A 16,844-nucleotide genomic window follows, 5' to 3' on the forward strand; every position below is an offset into this window, starting at 1 on the left:
CCCAGGATCCTAATGGCTTCCATAGATACAGCTGCATACTGCCATGAGGCAGGTGGTTCATGGTCACAGGGGAGAGGACTGCCCCTCTCTGCATTCCCATGACACGCCTGCCATGGCTGGCAGAGAGAAACATATGGAACGCTGAAAAAATGTAGCTTTAATAAATGACTTCTCTTGCACTCATTAATAATGCAAGGAGAGGTCATGGCTATATTGGGTGTGGGGGAGAGGAGGCACAAAAGAACACCATCAGTAGCTCCAGAAGCATGCCAGAGCCAAAATAACCCTCCTGCTTTCTCTGACCAGTGTGGGATTCAGCAGGGAACATAGCATCCACTCTCTAAAGCTCACAAAGCTCCACGTTTCTAGAAGCATCACCTTCACCAGTGTGGCAGGTGTCATAACATTGGTGAAATGCCATCCGACTCTGCTGCCTAACAGCAAGTACTGCGGTGAGAAAAGTCAGGAATGAGTTTGTCTACGTCAGATGACCTGCTTTCCCAGTTCTTCACCAAGGGCGTGTTGAGTTGTGTGTGTGTCTGTTGGTCGGCTTTGGGCAAAGGGTCCCTTTTCCAGTCTGCTGGTCATCTGGCCTGGCAGGGTAATTTCTCCCGGTGTATCTGGTTACACCCATCAGTTTGTAATAAAGAATAAGCTGAAATACTGCACACGTGAAAGAAAGTTACTAACATCAGCGTTCGATTGTAGAATGCAAGTATCTTGATGTGAGGGGCAGAAGGGATCAAGGAGAGCTTTTCTTTTCTTAATTTTTTTTTCAACATTTATTTATTTTTGGGACAGAGAGAGACAGAGCATGAACGGGGGAGGGGCAGAGAGAGAGGGAGACACAGAATCGGAAACAGGCTCCAGACTCTGAGCCATCAGCCCAGAGCCCGACGCGGGGCTCGAACTCCCGGACCGCGAGATCGTGACCTGGCTGAAGTCGGACGCTTAACCGACTGCGCCACCCAGGCGCCCCAAGGAGAGCTTTTCTGACTGTTGAGGGGTATCCAGAAGTTTCAGCATCACCATCGCGTAGGAACTTGTTAGAAACGTGGGTTCTCCAGCCACACCCCAGACCTGCTGAGCCAGAATCTCTGTGAGCGGAGCCAGCAGTCTGTGTGGAACCAGGCCTCCAGGTGAGTTAGCTGCTCATTCAGCCTTGAGGACCTCTGTTGAATGTTAAACCAAAAATACTGCAAGAGGTAGGAGTCTTAAGTTACCCAAGATTTTGGGCAGATTCTCTTAAGTCTTCTTTTGGATGAGTTGGTAGCAGGAAGAGCTCATTTCTCAGATACTTAGGTTCAGATCAAAACATAACCATCTGTTGGTTAATACCAAAAAACAAAAGGTCATTTTGTTTCGATTAGGCAGGGCTTTTTTCAAGCAAGTTGTTCTATAACATGTAATTTACAAGTGGAAAATTGAAGGTTCGTGACGTTTTGTCTGTTAAAAATTTATGTGCACATATAGACATCACACATTTATACGTTTGTGTGTATGCAGGTAATACGTGTGTGTGTAAATGTGTGGGTATCTTCTACAGATTAAGCTTCAATTTTCTTCAACCGGTGTCCCTCTCAGAATTACCTGAGGTTCTAGAATTATCCTGCATCCTCCTAATGTTTGCACCCTCCTATTCCTACAAACACTACCTTCCCGATAGTAAATGGGAAATTAATCTAATAAACATAATCCCCAATAATGTGAATGATGGTAAGCACAATCCTCCTGCCAGAAGAAAATGTCTTTTCAGAAAGGACTTGTGAACCAAATGAACCGTAATTTGCAGAATCCTGGGTGAAATAAGTAGAGCACGGTCCCCTTTCTGATGATGAAGCGTGTGGCCATCACCATGATGGCAGGTCCCGCTTGATAGACCCTGCTCCCGGGACACTTGCAGGTTGCAGGACTCGGTCTAGCTGTATGTGTCAATGAAACAGTACCACTGACCAATCCTTAATAATGATCTTAGTGTACATTTTTATGGGTTGTGTCAGAGGATAAACAGTTGTAGAGGTGTTCATAGGTTAGTGCCAATTGACCACCCCCCCAGTAAGCCTCTTTGTATGACACCCACCAGCAAATAAGTATCTGCCTCGCCTTGCCTCTCATTCCCACATTCACTGGGTATTAAAGTTGTTCTCACTTCTTCCTCTTTTTTTCTATTTGATAGAAAAAGGGAGTGGGGTAGAGGAGGGGACTCTTCATTTGTAACTTGCGTTCTTACACCAATTTCAAGGTACAAAAGTTCCTTTAGGGCACTGGTTCTCAAGCTTGAACACGGCATCAGCATCACCTGGAGGCCTTGGTAACAGCACAGAGTCCTGCGCCCCACCTCCAGTTTAGATACTGCTGATCTGGGGGAGCACCCCTTGGGAACCACTGCTGTGAGAGGTATGTGATTACGTATGGATGAATGGATGGGTGAACGGATGGACAGACTGAGGAGGGGATGAAAGGACAGGAGGGAAGGGGGGAGTGAAGGCAGGCAGGCATTTAGGGTGTATATCTCTTTGGTTTTATTAATGCCAGACAGTCTTTCAACATCATAGTGGACAGGTTCTTGATCCACATCCCTACCTGGTGTTGCCTGACTTCTTAATTTTTCCATTGCCGTGAATATAAAGAGGTATCTCACTTTGGTTTAAATCTGGTTTATTCTTGATTATTAATGAAATAGAGTATTCTATTTTTGACGTGTATATTGGCCATATTGTGCTTCCGTTGGTGTGTGTGCGGTGCCCGTTCAAGTGTCTGCCCCAGTTCTCTCTTGGATTTTTCATCTTTTTCCTTTGATTCATAGGATTTTTAAAAGCATAGTCTGGATACTGGTCCTTTATGAGATAGGAGTTGGAGGCCTTTTCTCCCAGTTTGTGGCTTGTCTTTGCCCGCTCTTTATGATGTATTCCAGTTGAACCAAATCCCTTAATTCAACATAGTCAAATATATCAGTCTTTCCTTATGGTCTGTGCTTTTAGTCTGTGTTAGGAAATACATTTTCTATGGTGAAAGCCATAAAGCTACTCTCCTATATTTTCTTCCAAAAGCTATATATAAATGTTGCTTTTCACAGAAAGGTGTAAGGCTGGAGTCGACCTCACTTTCTTAGTATGGATCCCCCGGCACCACTTGGAGAACAGCCCATCTCTTCTCCATCGAAGGGCACTGCTCTTTTCCGTGTCAAGCTTGGGGCTATTTCTGGCCTTTCTGTTCTGGCCATCTGAGAGTCTCCCTGCACCAACCTCGTACTAAGAGTGTCTGTTTTATTGTGCTATAGTTTTGCGGTAACTCTGGTCCCCTGGGAGGGCAGGTCTCTCTCTAGTGCCACCTTCTTGAGCTCTTGGCACTCTGGCCACCCACGGACGTGTGATGTGCAGCTTGTCAAAGTGACGACTTGGTAGGCTCTTCTCTCGAATTGGGGGATGGGCTCACAAGTAGTCAGCGTAGCATTCTTTATATTTACGTGTATCTTAACAAAACTTTTAATGTCTTCAGTACTGAATAAAATATGAAGAACAGCCCCAAGAAGAAATATCACAGATTATTTTTTTAAGTTTATTTATTTTGTGAGAGAGAGAAAGAGAGAGCACAAGCAGAGAATGGGCAGAGAGAGAGAGAGAGAGAGAGAGAGAGAGAATGAATCCCAAGCAGGCTCTGTTGTGAGCACAGAACCTGATGTGGGGCTCGAACCCACAAACTGTGAGATCATGACCTGAGCTGAAGTCAAGAGTTGGACCTTTAACTGAGCCACCCAGGCTCAGGATATTCACCCAGAAATATCATAGATCATAAAAAGCCTCCAGGGGCGCCTGGGTGGCTCAGTCAGTTACACACCCGACTCTTGATTTCAGTTCAGGTCTCGATCTCAAGGTTGTGAGTTCAAGCCTCGTGTTGGGCTCTGCACTGGGCATACAGCCTGCTTTCAAAAAATAATAATAAAATAAAAAATAAATGTTAAAAAGCTTCCCTCCCCCCTCTAAACTCTGAAGAAAAATAAACCAGACACAGTAATAACGGGGAGGAAGGAGTTAGCTGTCTGTAAAGATCTTTAAAAAGTATTAAAATGCTGGTTACTTTTTTCCTTAACATAAAGCATTCTTCATCTGCAAACGAATTCTCTGAAATGACACCATTTGTTGTAACAGAAGACATCTGTGAGACTACACTTAGAACTTGTGTCTTTACAAACACATCTCTTAGGGGTTGACATGTTTGTGTGTTTCTATATAAAGAAATCTGAAGGAAAATTTTTGTCTTTTTTGTGAACAAACAATGCATAAACCAAATAACGCAGACAGACACGATTTACAACATTAAACCAATGAAAACAGAGTTAATTTGTGAGACATGTGGGAAAATAACAGTTTCCTCCCAGTGTGTTAAACAGTGTACTGCGGCCCAGGCACATTCCTGTTTCGCCATACGTGGCAATTAATTAATCCCCTCCTCTGCCCAAAAGTGTCAGCGGTGTGGCACGTAACGTTAGAAGCGACATGCATTTTAATAAAAGAAAACTCTAAAGAATATGAACCGATTTTCCATTATCAAGCAGCTGTTTACTGTTTAGGGAGTCTGGAAAACCTAGAGAGAAATTAGTATCCTTCATACCGGTATTTCAGTTGGCACCAGGAGATGAAAAGCAGTGGGTATTTCCCCCCAGAATCGCAGCGGTATTTTGCATCCAGGATTCTGTTCCTTTTTATCGAGCTATAAAACGCCTGGCACGAATGACTTGTATTGCAACCACTTGGCATGTTAGGTACCAGCTGCCCTCTGTTGCCCTCACTTGCGTGTATCACTGTGTTGGCAGGTGTTAGGATTCCCCGACCAAAGGTGCCTCTCTTTCCCTGGGCCCCTTTTCTCTTCTCTCGCTAGCAACTCTCTAAGCCTCAAGTTTGTAGTACAAACCTAGGTAGCTGGAAACTGTCCAGGAATTAAAGTTCAAGTTTGCTGGCCTGTCTGTCTCATCTCTGCCCTCCACAATGAGGGTTCTGTCCGGGTTCCTCCAAGGAGTAGAACCTGAGAGCAGGTGCCTGTGCCCCGTATGGTGATGGGGAAGGGGGGGGGGGGCGGCGGGGGAAAACATCAGGGAGAAGTCACTGTGAAGAGTCAGAACATCTTGTTCTCAATGGGTCGTCAAGTTTCAGAACCAACTCTACTCCACATCTGGACACAGTTAAGAACTGTCCAGAGAAAGGAGAAAACAATTCCAGCATTGTATTATTTGTCCTTGAATTGACAGCGAAGGCCCAGGACAAATACGTTCCACTGATTCGGAGTTTCATGCCAGTAGCAATGATAAATAACGGGGTGTTATTTGCCACGCACGTGGTTTATGTACAGCTGTTATATGTGGAATCCTGTGTGATTCCAACACAGCCCCTTAAAGTGCAGGTACTGTTGTTATGTCCATCTTATAGACGAGGCAACTGAGGGTTAGAGAAGCTCATTCACGGGCCTGGGATTGCACGGCTGCTAAGGGGCAGAACCGGGATCCGAGCACAGGACTGTGTGACTCAAGCACACCATCTGAACAGCATCCCTGGCATTGCACTGAATGTCTGGCAGTGTGGTCAGAAGCACAGTCCCTCTCCTCGGGGGTTTACATTCTGGGATGGCTGGAGGTCAGAAAGTAAATCTTATACTAATGAGCATATAATGACAGTGTAAGGTAATCTAGGGAATACAGATCTGCAGCAGAAGCATCGTCAAAAGTCTGGACCAAGAAACTGTGTTCAGTTTCCTCCTTTGTTGAAAGGGAGGCAGTTCCAGAGCTGTTGGGGTTACGTGATGCATCCTGTGATGCCTCATTCAAGGGAGGTTCATCTTAGCACCGTGTTAAGGCAGGAGAGGAGTTCATTTGCAAGTTATCCCAGTAGAGAGTCACCCTGTAGTTGCTGTAAGGCCAGCATTTATTTTAAAAAAAATTTTTAATGTTTATTTTTGAGAGAGAGACAGAGACAGAGTGCAAGTGGGTGAAGGGCAGAGAGAGAGAGGGAGACACAGAATCTGAAGCAGGCTCCACGCTCTAAGCAGTCAGCACAGAGCCCGACACAGGGCTCGAACTCACCACAAGATCATGACCTGAGCTGAAGTTGGACGCTTAACCGACTGAGCCACCCAGGTGCCCCAAGGCCAGCATTTATTGAGGGCCTGCTTTGTTCTCTGGCCCACATGCTGAGGGAAAGACTGAAACCAGCCCTGTGCTCCCAGCACTCATGGCCTGGTGTCTGTATGGCATGGTGTCACCTATTACATATTGTCAAACAAGCTAGTCAAGGCTCTGGGGACCAAGGGAGGAAGCCAGCATTTCCAAAGGAGGAGCAGCCACAGTTGCTCCTTTAGGGGTAAAAGGTCTCTAGGAGACAGACAGGTAAAGTGATGGCAGCGGCTGCGGGAAGGACAACTTGTGTGGACATCATCGGCCCCCACCGTTGCCACGTCATTTCTCTTAAAGGGGAAACAGGAAAACAGGCTTTCAAAAGAAGTACGAAAGGCCAAGGCTTCCCAAACGTAACACACAAAGGTAGAGACGCACAGCATGTTTGGAAGAAGTGCTCAGATTGTGTCACTTGTCCAACATGGTATTTACTGAACACCTGTAGTGTGTGCCCCGTAGGAGGGGCCACTGGTAAGGATGCAGGGGCCGCAAGGCTAACGAAGTCATGATCTTAGCACCCGGAGGTGGAGGGAGATGAAAATGCACCGGTACCCAGCTCTGCGGGTGGCCGGTGCTGGGCAGGAGGGCCCCCCGTACGGAGTGTAGGATTCAGTCACGGTGGCCATGGTGGGCTTCCTGACCGTCTGAACGGAAGCTGTCAGCATCGGCCGGGTGGAGGCTGCAGGGCCAGAGGAGTCCTGGATTGAAGGAAAAGTATTTCATGACCGATACTCCCCTGTGCATACGTGCCCTGTGTTCTCTCGTATCCCGAGAGGGCTTGGCTGTCAGGGTGCCATCCCAAGCTTGACTTCTACTTGCCGAGCTAAAGCAGAAGAGAATACGTGGAGAGTATGAAGGGGCTGCATAGCATGACTACACCGAAGATTTAAATAAAGACATGCTCTGGAGAGGCATTAAAAATGTTAACCATATCCTCTCCAGACTAAAAAAGCCAATGGAGGGGGTAAGGGAACATAGTGTTCAACAACACATTTTTTAAAATGTATAGAGTCCTACGTTCGTAAAAATAAAAGGAACCTTGTAACACAACCCAGAGGGAGAGTGTGTGCACATCATAGGATAGCAGTTAGAACAAGTGTATACACGGCCAGACATTTCCTCTAGATACACATGGGGGATGTTACCCCTGGAAAACACATTTTTCAGTGAGCTCATCCATGAGGCAAGATGAAATGAGGTCAGAGAGAAGCTTCCAGAGCTTCAGACTCTTGGTTTCTAAGTCAACTAAGTAAAGGTTTAAAGGAAGAGAGTCCCTGACCCAAACACAAGCAGCGGGCGGGGGAGACATCTTTACTGTTGCCTACAGGAGCTAAAGACAAACACTGTTCCCAGAGCTGGGCTCTGCCATTCCTTGATGGGGATCCATATTTTGGCCGCCAGCCATCTGATTTCTTTTTGTCAGTCCCACACCCCGTTTTGCTGAAACATAGCTGCAAGTGCATTTCCACTCAGCTGGGCACACTTGCTAACTCTATGCGAACACCAGAACTAGAAATCTCACCCCAGTCCTCTCCTCCCCTCTGACAACTTTACTCTTTTAGAAATTCGTTAGACCCTTTTTCTGGCTTTAGGTTTGACATAACCAAAATCATGTACACATACTTCTGTCTCTCTCCCTCTATCTCTCTGTTCCCCCTCCCTCCATCTTTCCCTATGTCCCCCTCCCTCCCTACTTCTCTCTCTCTCTCTCTCTCTCTCTCTCTCTCTCTCTCTCTCTCTCTCTCTCTCTCTGGAAAACCCCTGCATTTCCTCATATTCTAATTGCATTATCAAGTGTTGTGTTTGGATCATTAATTCCTTCCCAGACGATTTGCTCTTGGTAGGTTTCTAGCAAATGTTGCCCAGGTCTAATAAATCATCTTAGAAAATACTGCAGGTTCTTGTCTGTCGCAGGGACGGGAGTCCGCACGCTAATTCCTGTGCCCTGCAAAGAGTTTTATCCTCTTTCCTCCCACAAAAGCAACCCGGTTAGCTTCTTCATTAAAGGTCACTAACAGTCTGACAGCAGAGGAGAGAGTTCACAGTTGTGCTTTGGCCAGCCTGTCATTGGAGTCGTCCATGGCTGGGTTCACTGGAATAGACTCCGGGTTATTTTGTCACCTAAACAAAGTGTCTCTAGGTGGCCACAGGCAAGGAGTCCGTCTCCTCTGTATCCCCTGCTGGACCCGAGAGGGGGTTGTCTGAAGGACCTGCCACGCTGATGTGATGCTTCTGGGTAACCAACACTGAGGGCAAGAAAATGAACTCAAGCGGTTGTAACAGTTGAGGATCCTTATCCTTGGGGACATACTTGTTGCTCCCACAACGGGGCAGAGTTGCTGGAGCAGGAGATTGTGGAATGGAATCTAGAAGGGCTGTAATGTTCATCCTTTTCACACACATCTTTCATTTTATTTTTTATCTCTGTTAAGATCCAAAAACTTATTATCATGGGCCTTCTCTGTGCTGGAGTTCTGTGCAGCTTAAACTTGTAATTACTCTGCCATTCTTATTCCCCAGAATTTAATCACCAAAAAAGCGAAGATCAATTATTATAATGTGGTCATATTTTAAAGCCCTCGGTACCTGTGAAGTTGAGAGGGAGAGTCATTTTATTCCCTATTTTAGAGGTGATAAATATCCCACGATGTCATCATTATTCTTTTGGTGCCATTTATAAATCACACTTGTAAATCTTTGAGAAAGAACTACCACCTTAAGTTTATTTTTGATTCATAAAGGTTCTAAATCTTACCAATTTCTGTTTCTTCCATGCCTCCAGAGTCCATCATTCCTGCTGACTTTCATTGGCTCTTCTTTCAAAGCTAATATTTCCAGAATTCTGCATTAATTTCTCACAGTGATCACTAGGTAACTCTGTACTTCAGTGGAGACAACGTAAAGAGAATTTATATAGTCTATTGATAGAAAGTTGTCTCTCGTTGCAAGGGGAGTATCTGCAAACCATGAATCTCTTGGCAATTCACTGAAGATCTATCTGGATTCATCATTGCATGTTAAGTACTCTTAAATGCAATATTCTTAGACATAGTACAGATGAAGTGTGAGTGGGTAGGATCAAGTGTTTTGTCTTCTAGAAATTTTATTCAAATTTAGAAGTATATCTCAAACCAGCAGGAAAGAGACACATATTTTTCTCCTCTAACCTAAATTTTCTCAACACACAGAGCAATAATTTGCAATTAAAAACAGAATATTGTCACAGTTTAGGACAAACGGGAGGTTAGTTTTTGTGCTTATACATACCAACTTAGATAAGCACTGAATTCATATAATTCACATACACACACATACCATCATCCCTCTCCAAAATGAGTCCATTGCCACAAGCTAGGAGAATAAAATATGGAGCCCATCCCCCCGACCCTGAGGACGCTGGAGTAGCAAAGGCCATCCTGCTAACTGCAGACTTTATTCTACAATTTGCCTCATGGGGATAATTAAGAGGGAAAAGATGATCAGGAAAATTTTTCATAATAAAAATGCTGAAAATTACCCATCATAATACCACTTGGAACTGTTGATGTCCAGTAAAGATTAAAACTAAAAATGTAGGAATTGTATAATTAGAGATGATGTGCTTTTTTTAAAAAAAATACAGTTCTAAAACACCAATCATGTGGGAAAGCTTGTGCAAAGAACAAAGTATTTTAGGAGCAAATGCATGGGCTTCCCCTGTTGAGGCTAGGGACTGTGTGTCCCATTGTGTAGAGAGAGGTGTTGAAATACGAGATTGAGTGGCTTTTTTAACCAGTTGGAAGCATAAACCATTCTTCTTCCTATACTCCAACCTTATTATGGTTTTCTAGCAAAAGAATGGACATGTCGGATTCTCTGACACAGAGGCTCCCAACAATATAGTAGCTTCCGTTGGACAGGAACCAGCAGGTGGTGACATGGTGCCCTCACCGCGCACGTGTGAGGGACCCCAAGAAGGAACTGTGATTAAGGATCCAGAACATTACAGGGAGTCTATATTCAAGTCTCTCTAAAATAAATAAATAAAATATTTAAAAAATATAGAAAACAAACAAAAAAGATTTCAAACCACTGTTGAAGCTCCACTAAAAATGTAAGACACAAATCCACAAGAGTCAGGAAATTGTATTTAAAGTGTATCATCATTAGTTCTCATTTCTCCTGGCATCCATTGGTTTGTTACCTGACATTGGTGTTGTTGAAAAAGTTAGGAAGTATCATAATCTTGTCAAGAGGAGTAAATAAAACACAGATCATTGAGGTCAAAAAGCTTCTTTTAAAATTTGATATCTTGGCCTGTGGCTCCTGTAAGATTCAAGACTTCGAAATGTCTCATGGCGCTGGTTTTCTTCCCGCTGAAGAGTTTCCTGTTTTAACATAAGACTAACATTACTCTCCTCCTAGTTGGACTATTTTAAATCGTGGCCCATCGCTAGAGCTCCACAGAATGCCTCAGGAAGTTGGTAGAAACAAGAGGCTAAAATTTGAAGGGACAACTTTGTAAGAAGAGAATTGAGACCAGAGGTTCCTTAGCTTTTCGCAGTTTAGTAGGAAGGGGTGGGTGAGTGAATGTCCAAAACCAGTGTTTTCTCATTCTGCTTGTTAAACATGGACCATTACCAAGGGGACTTTCTGGGATAGGTCCATGGACATAGTCACCTTGGTACAGCCTGGCCCGGCTCACCCGTTCCCACCAAGGTGTCAACCATGGATGTCTTTCTTAAGCCAGGAATTTCCTGCTTCTCATCAGAGCCTTGCATTTCCCATCTGTGCCTCACCTGCCCCTTTTGTGATGAAGGCTCTTCTTCACTCTACCCTCCCATCTTGTGTACACCTTATCTTACCTTTGCTTTGGGCCGAGGTCAGGTCACAGTGCTCCAGCTGTGCAGGTCAGGGGTTAGAGGTTTAGAACCTATGCTTGAACTTGGGCAGATGTGATTCAAATCCCATCTGTACTGCTTAGGACTCACACAAGTCTTAGGATGCTGTTTTTAGCTCCTTGGGCTTTGATTTTCTCATCTATCAAAATAGAGAATGCTGCTGACCTCACCCATGACCGTTTTATTGGGCAGAGGGGATAGGATCATGCGTCTACAGCATTTAGCACAATTCCTGGCACAAAGCAAACATCCAGTACAAGTACTCCAGAATACTATATCCTTGAGGCGGGTGCTGGGATCGAGAAAGGCTTCTTTCCCATAGACATGAGTGCAACATAAAATCTTTTTTATTGATGTCCTCACACAATGTATTTGCAGTCATGTTTTACCGAGATTTGTCAGTCGGAATGTCTAGAATGTCTAGAAACCACACAGGGGCTGGTGTCTCCTGTGAGAGTGCTGATTCTGAGCCAGACCCTTTACACTGAATCTTGATAACTCTGTTTTCAGATGAGGTACAGGGAGAACTCTGGTAACTTGTCCAGGTTTGCAGGGTGGTGACAATGGTAACATTCAGCCCTGCCCCAGGGCCTTTACTTGACACCGTTCAGTGACAGAAACCCTAGGAAGGAAGTGCTGGAATGACCTAAATTTTCAGTGGAGGACACTGAGGCACACAGAGGTAGGGTAGTCCTCCTGGCATCCCATCTGGTAAATGGCAGAGCAGAGATTCAGACCCCTGTGTGTCTCACCCCAGAGCCCAGACAGTGTTCACTCTTCACCCGTTGTCACTGAGCTTTGGTTACCACTTGATCAGTGCCTGGCACATAGTGGGTTCCCCAATAATTCTTGAAATGAATGAGGATAACAGACAGCTAACATTTATTGAGCATTCACTCTCCCGGGGCGCAAACCCTAACTACTTGCTATGTATGGCCTCATGAATTCTAACAACAACCCAGTGAGTTAGGTCCGTCTGTTGACCCATTGTACAGATAAGAATGCTGAGTCACCAGGAGGTTAATTGCTCAAGATGACTTAACACAAAAGTGATCAGCCTGTATTTAAGCTGAGGCAGTCTGGGGCGCCTGGGTGGCTTGGTTGGTTAAGCGTCTGACTTCGGCTCAGGTCATGATCTCACGGTCCGTGAGTTCGAGCCCCGCCTCGGGCTCTGTGCTGACAGCTCAGAGCCTGGAGCCTGTTTCAGATTCTGTGTCTCCCTCTCTCTCTGCTCCTCCCCTGTTCATGCTCTGTCTCTCTCTGTCTCAAAAATAAATAAACGTTAAAAAAAAATTAAAAAATAAAATAAAATAAACTGAGGCAGTCACCCCCCAGAGCCGAAGAGTCTTAACACATGTGAAACTAACCCCTTCCTTATCTTGCACAGCTTCATGCAATCTCCATTACAATCCTATTTGAAACTTAAATGACCATGGTCACATAAAACATCATTAAACACTTGTCTTAATATTCTTTTAATTTCTGCATGACAGCAATTGTTTGCGAGAGTCTTCCTATATGTCCTTTTCTTTATGATTAGAGGCTTGAGGGTGGAATTTTATCTTAAACATTCCCCTAGTCTTTGAGGAAAACAGCTAACAAATTTAAGTTTATAAGAGATATTTATGAGACCAATATGAAGTTCACACCAGGGAGATGGAAATGACATAATAAAATGGTTTTCATGAGGCCTTGGGTGCGATGCTTGCAAAAATGTAACCACACCTTTCCCCTTTGATTGGCGGCTGTATTGCTTTTATGGTAGGAGATAATGCTAATATGGATCATTGCGTGCAATAAAATTGACATGTAGAAGGGCGCCTGGGTGGCTCAGTTGGTTAAGCGTCCGACTTCGGCTCAGGTCACGATCTCACGGTCGTGAGTTCGAGCCCCGCGTCGGGCTCTGTGCTGACAGCTCAGAGCCTGGAGCCTGTTTCAGATTCTGTGTCTCCCTCTCTCTCTGCCCCACCCCCCGTTCATGCTCTGTCTCTCTCTGTCTCAAAAATAAACGTTAAAAAAAATTTTTTTAAATAAAATTGACATGTAGAAAGCTTGGCTACCTCTGAACTAAGTGTGCCTCTCCCAGTGCGAGGTAGAAGCCACTGGCATCTTGAACCAGAGGTCTGCAGCTACACAGATGCTCTCCGGCCTTTCCATGTCATCTGTAAAATGCAGATAATGTTACATGATCTCCCCCACGTGAAGATCACCTGGGTAAATGCATGCACAGTGCTTAGAATAGCGTCTGGCACAGAGGGAGCGCTGTGCCCCTGTTGCCTTGATGATGACGGAAGTGTCCGAAACTCCTGCATTTCGCTGTGGCCATTATGGCCGCTCATTAGATACCCAGGTGAGCAGTGGAGCGCAGGGAGATAATGCCTCCTCTCCCAGACTCGGCAACAGGGTAGTACTCGGGAAGGACACCTTTTTGGCGTAGGGATAAGGGAGCTGAGCCCCCCGACAGAGCCCTCTGTGTGTCCAGGGCAAAAATGCAGGTGCCCAGAAGCCAAGTGTTCACATGCTTCCACTGTACGGGCTTTCGGACCTCGTGGCAGCCAGCAGGGGGACCCCTGCCAGCCCTTCCTTTGGCGGGGGGTGGGTAGAAAAGGGCTCCCTTTCTTCTGAGCCCACCCACCCTACTCACCTCCTTGTCTGGACACCTGGAGCACAGCTCAGTCTGCACAACCAGAAGCAGTGATCCTGGAGGAGGGTGTGGGGGAAGAGGGCAGGGGGATGGGGAGGGGAGAAGGAGAGAGAGAAGAGAATGGTCAAGGAAAAGAAACCGTTTTGCATTTTGTGATTTTTCTATAAGGTCTGTAATGTTGGCCTTTCTCGTCTCCTTCCCCTATAATGGGAGGTTTTGCATTTTCACTTGAAACGGCCCCGCCTCACCTCATGCAGTACAGAACCCACGGAGGACAGGAAAGCTTGGGTAGAGCTGCCGTGCTCTTTCGCAGACATTCCATAACCTTTCTGGGCCTCATGTTTCACACTGTCCACGAAGCAGAGGATACTTTCCTTGATAGCATGTGGATCCTATTGAGCATGGCATGCTATATTATTTAACTTTGAGAATGCTTCTCACTAAATATGCATGTATGTAAAAATATATAAAATGCATGTTTTATTCTCATTCGAAACTTGGAACTTCTAAAGTAGACTCCATTAGATTTGTGTTCAACTTAGCTAAGCATATAAGATCATAGAGCAGAAAATATATTTTTGTGTAAGGGTAGAAAGGACCACGAAAGGACCACGCCAGCAGATGTGCACAGTGAGGGAACTGTGTCTGCAAACGAATGAATAGGTCACTCAGGTGACTTGTTGGCAAGCCTTCTGCAATCCAGCAGGTCTCTGTGTGCTATGGGGAACAAAAGACACGGTTCAGGCCCTCATGGACTTTAAGACCTGGTGAGAAAATGCAGGCAGTCAATAGAAAAATAACTATGTGATTATACATCAAGGAAAATGCTGTGAATTCTACTCAGTGACCTCTCCTTGTGTGACTATTCTCCAGCATCAATAAACTCGTGTACAAATGGACACTGGGCGGGTGGTTGGATCTTAAGAATTGGTCAAGGCTTTTCCAGATGAGTATGAAGAATAAGAGAAGGGTGAGGGTGGTTGGAGGCATTTGGAAGAATGTCTGCCAGGAGTGAACGGTGACAGACCATGGAATGTGATCAACCATTTTTAACTGAATTTAAACTTGAAACCAATCCCTGCTGCAAAGGCATTAAGGATACAACTGGAGAAGAAATGTTCCAAAGAACTTATGAATCATAGAAAGTAGGGGAGACTTAGCTATAGGAACACCTTGTTTCCAAGAACACGACACTGGGCTTTCCTATGTTGAGTTGCATTTTTAAATTATCACCTTTAAGATGATTTTTTAAAAAATGTGCATGTTTGGGGCACCTGGGTGGCTCAGTTGAGCATCCAACTGCAGCTCAGGTCATAACCTCATGGTTCGTTCGTAAGTTCGAGCCCCACATTGGGCTCTCTGCTGACAGCATAGGGAGCCCACTTTGGATCCTCTGTCCCCCTCTCCAGCTGCCCCTCCCTCTCTGTCTCTCTCTTTCTCAAAAAATTTTTTTTTGAAATGTGCATGTTTATCTTAAGATGTAGAGTAATTCAAATGTGTTGTAGTTTAATGGATATTTGGAGGTCATCACAATGGGACTTTGGGGTGATGCCATCACGGCTTCTTCGTAAAGGAGATGAAATATTAAGGTAGATTTTTACCTGAGAAGAAAGCATTTTACAGTATTTTAGGACTAACTTTACAAAAAACTGGGGCGCCTGGGTGGCGCAGTCGGTTAAGCGTCCGACTTCAGCCAGGTCACGATCTCGCGGTCCGTGAGTTCGAGCCCCGCGTCGGGCTCTGGGCTGATGGCTCAGAGCCTGGAGCCTGTTTCCAATTCTGTGTCTCCCTCTCTCTCTGCCCCTCCCCCGTTCATGCTCTGTCTCTCTCTGTCCCAAAAATAAATAAACGTTGAAAAAAAAATTTAAAAACAAAAAAACAAAAAACTAAGTACACAGATGATTTTTAGCCTCGCTTTCTTGAAGACATGTTACCCATTTTATTATTTAGAGGCTGGCAGCCAGGAATACTCTCTCTTTAAGAAAACAAGTACAGGATTTTCAAATCTGAGATACTTAAGTCAGACATCAGGAAGGCCCCTCTCGCAGGACAGTTACCTCAACTATAAATACAGGTGTGCACAGCACGCAGGTGCAGTAAGGCAGGTGATCTTCCCCTTGGAGAGGGAGCAAGCCCAAGGAACCAGCATCAGGATACATTTAGAAGTTAACATGGACAAACTCTAGTGTGGTCCGTGGTAGGTATCATACTAGAGATTTAAGGGTTTTTTAAAAATGTTTATTTACCTTGGGAGAGAAAGTAGGAGAAGGGCAGAGAGACAGGAGAGAGAGAATCCCAGGCAGGCTCCATGCTGTCGGCACAGGGCCCGACACAGGGCTCACTCCCACGAACCGTGAGATCATGACCTGAGCCGAAACCAAGAGTTGGATGTCTAATGGACTGAGCCACCCAAGCAGGCATGCCTTAAGTTTTTACATCAAAGAAACTGAAATCTATGCAAGTGTTGTCTATTTACACATAGACATCACATAGTAAAGTGAGGGTTTTCCACAGAAACACGTTACTGTGAACACTATTTGTTCATTAAGACTCCCTTTCCTTTTTTAAAAAATTTGTTTAACATTTATTTATTTTTGAGAGAGAGAGAGAGAGACTGAGCATGAGCAGGGTAGGGGCAGAGAGAGAGGGAGACACAGAATCTTAAGCAGGCTCCAGGCTCTGAGCCCTATGTGGGGCTCGAACCCATGAACTGCGAGATCATGACCTGAGCCGAAGTGTGATGCTTAACTGACTGAGCCACCCAGGTGCCCCCGATTCCTGTTTCTTCTTAACAGACATAACACCTACATTTTAGATAAGTTGGCCTTCGCTATGTCAAGCCCCAGAGCAGACTATACATTTGAAATAAATTAAGACAGAACAAGGAGTTTTCCAAATGAAGAACCATTTTTTTCAGCCCAAATCAGGGCTTGAAACCTTTTACTTGTTGGTGTGTAGTTTATTATTGTCTGCTACTTCCATTGGAACCTAAGTTTTAATTAGTTTGACAACACAGGTGTGATATTTTACAGAATGAAATCACTGCCCCTGTATTTAATTAAATGAACCCTATGAAAGTTGTGTTTTAGCCAGGGGCGTAATTGATAGGAGGCTGGATTCAAAATTGCGTTAGCACTTTATATTGGGGTTGGGGGTC

At 44.9% G+C, this 16,844-nt stretch overlaps 1 protein-coding gene and 1 long non-coding RNA gene across 7 annotated transcripts in view; one reads left to right on the forward strand and one right to left on the reverse strand.

The window, feature by feature from the left end:
* Window positions 1-16,844, forward strand: part of PDZRN3 (PDZ domain containing ring finger 3) — a 242,153-nt gene that overhangs the window by 198,263 nt on the left and 27,046 nt on the right. The window lies entirely within an intron of this gene.
* Window positions 10,297-16,844, reverse strand: part of LOC112857523 (uncharacterized) — a 239,586-nt gene continuing 233,038 nt past the window's right edge. For 2 of the 3 annotated variants that reach the window (XR_015248281.1, XR_015248280.1), the window contains 2 exons: window positions 13,688-13,743; window positions 12,865-13,205 (listed from right to left, as the gene is read on the reverse strand). This is a non-coding gene — a long non-coding RNA (uncharacterized LOC112857523). Of the gene's footprint in view, window positions 10,531-12,864; window positions 13,206-13,687; window positions 13,744-16,844 lie in introns of those variants that run through there. The other variant, XR_003223323.2, reaches the window with a different exon arrangement.

The sequence above is a fragment of the Puma concolor genome, chromosome A2 (genome assembly GCF_028749965.1).
Source record: "Puma concolor isolate L17-30 chromosome A2, mPumCon1.1.hap2, whole genome shotgun sequence".
Classification (NCBI taxonomy): Eukaryota; Metazoa; Chordata; class Mammalia; order Carnivora; family Felidae; genus Puma; species Puma concolor.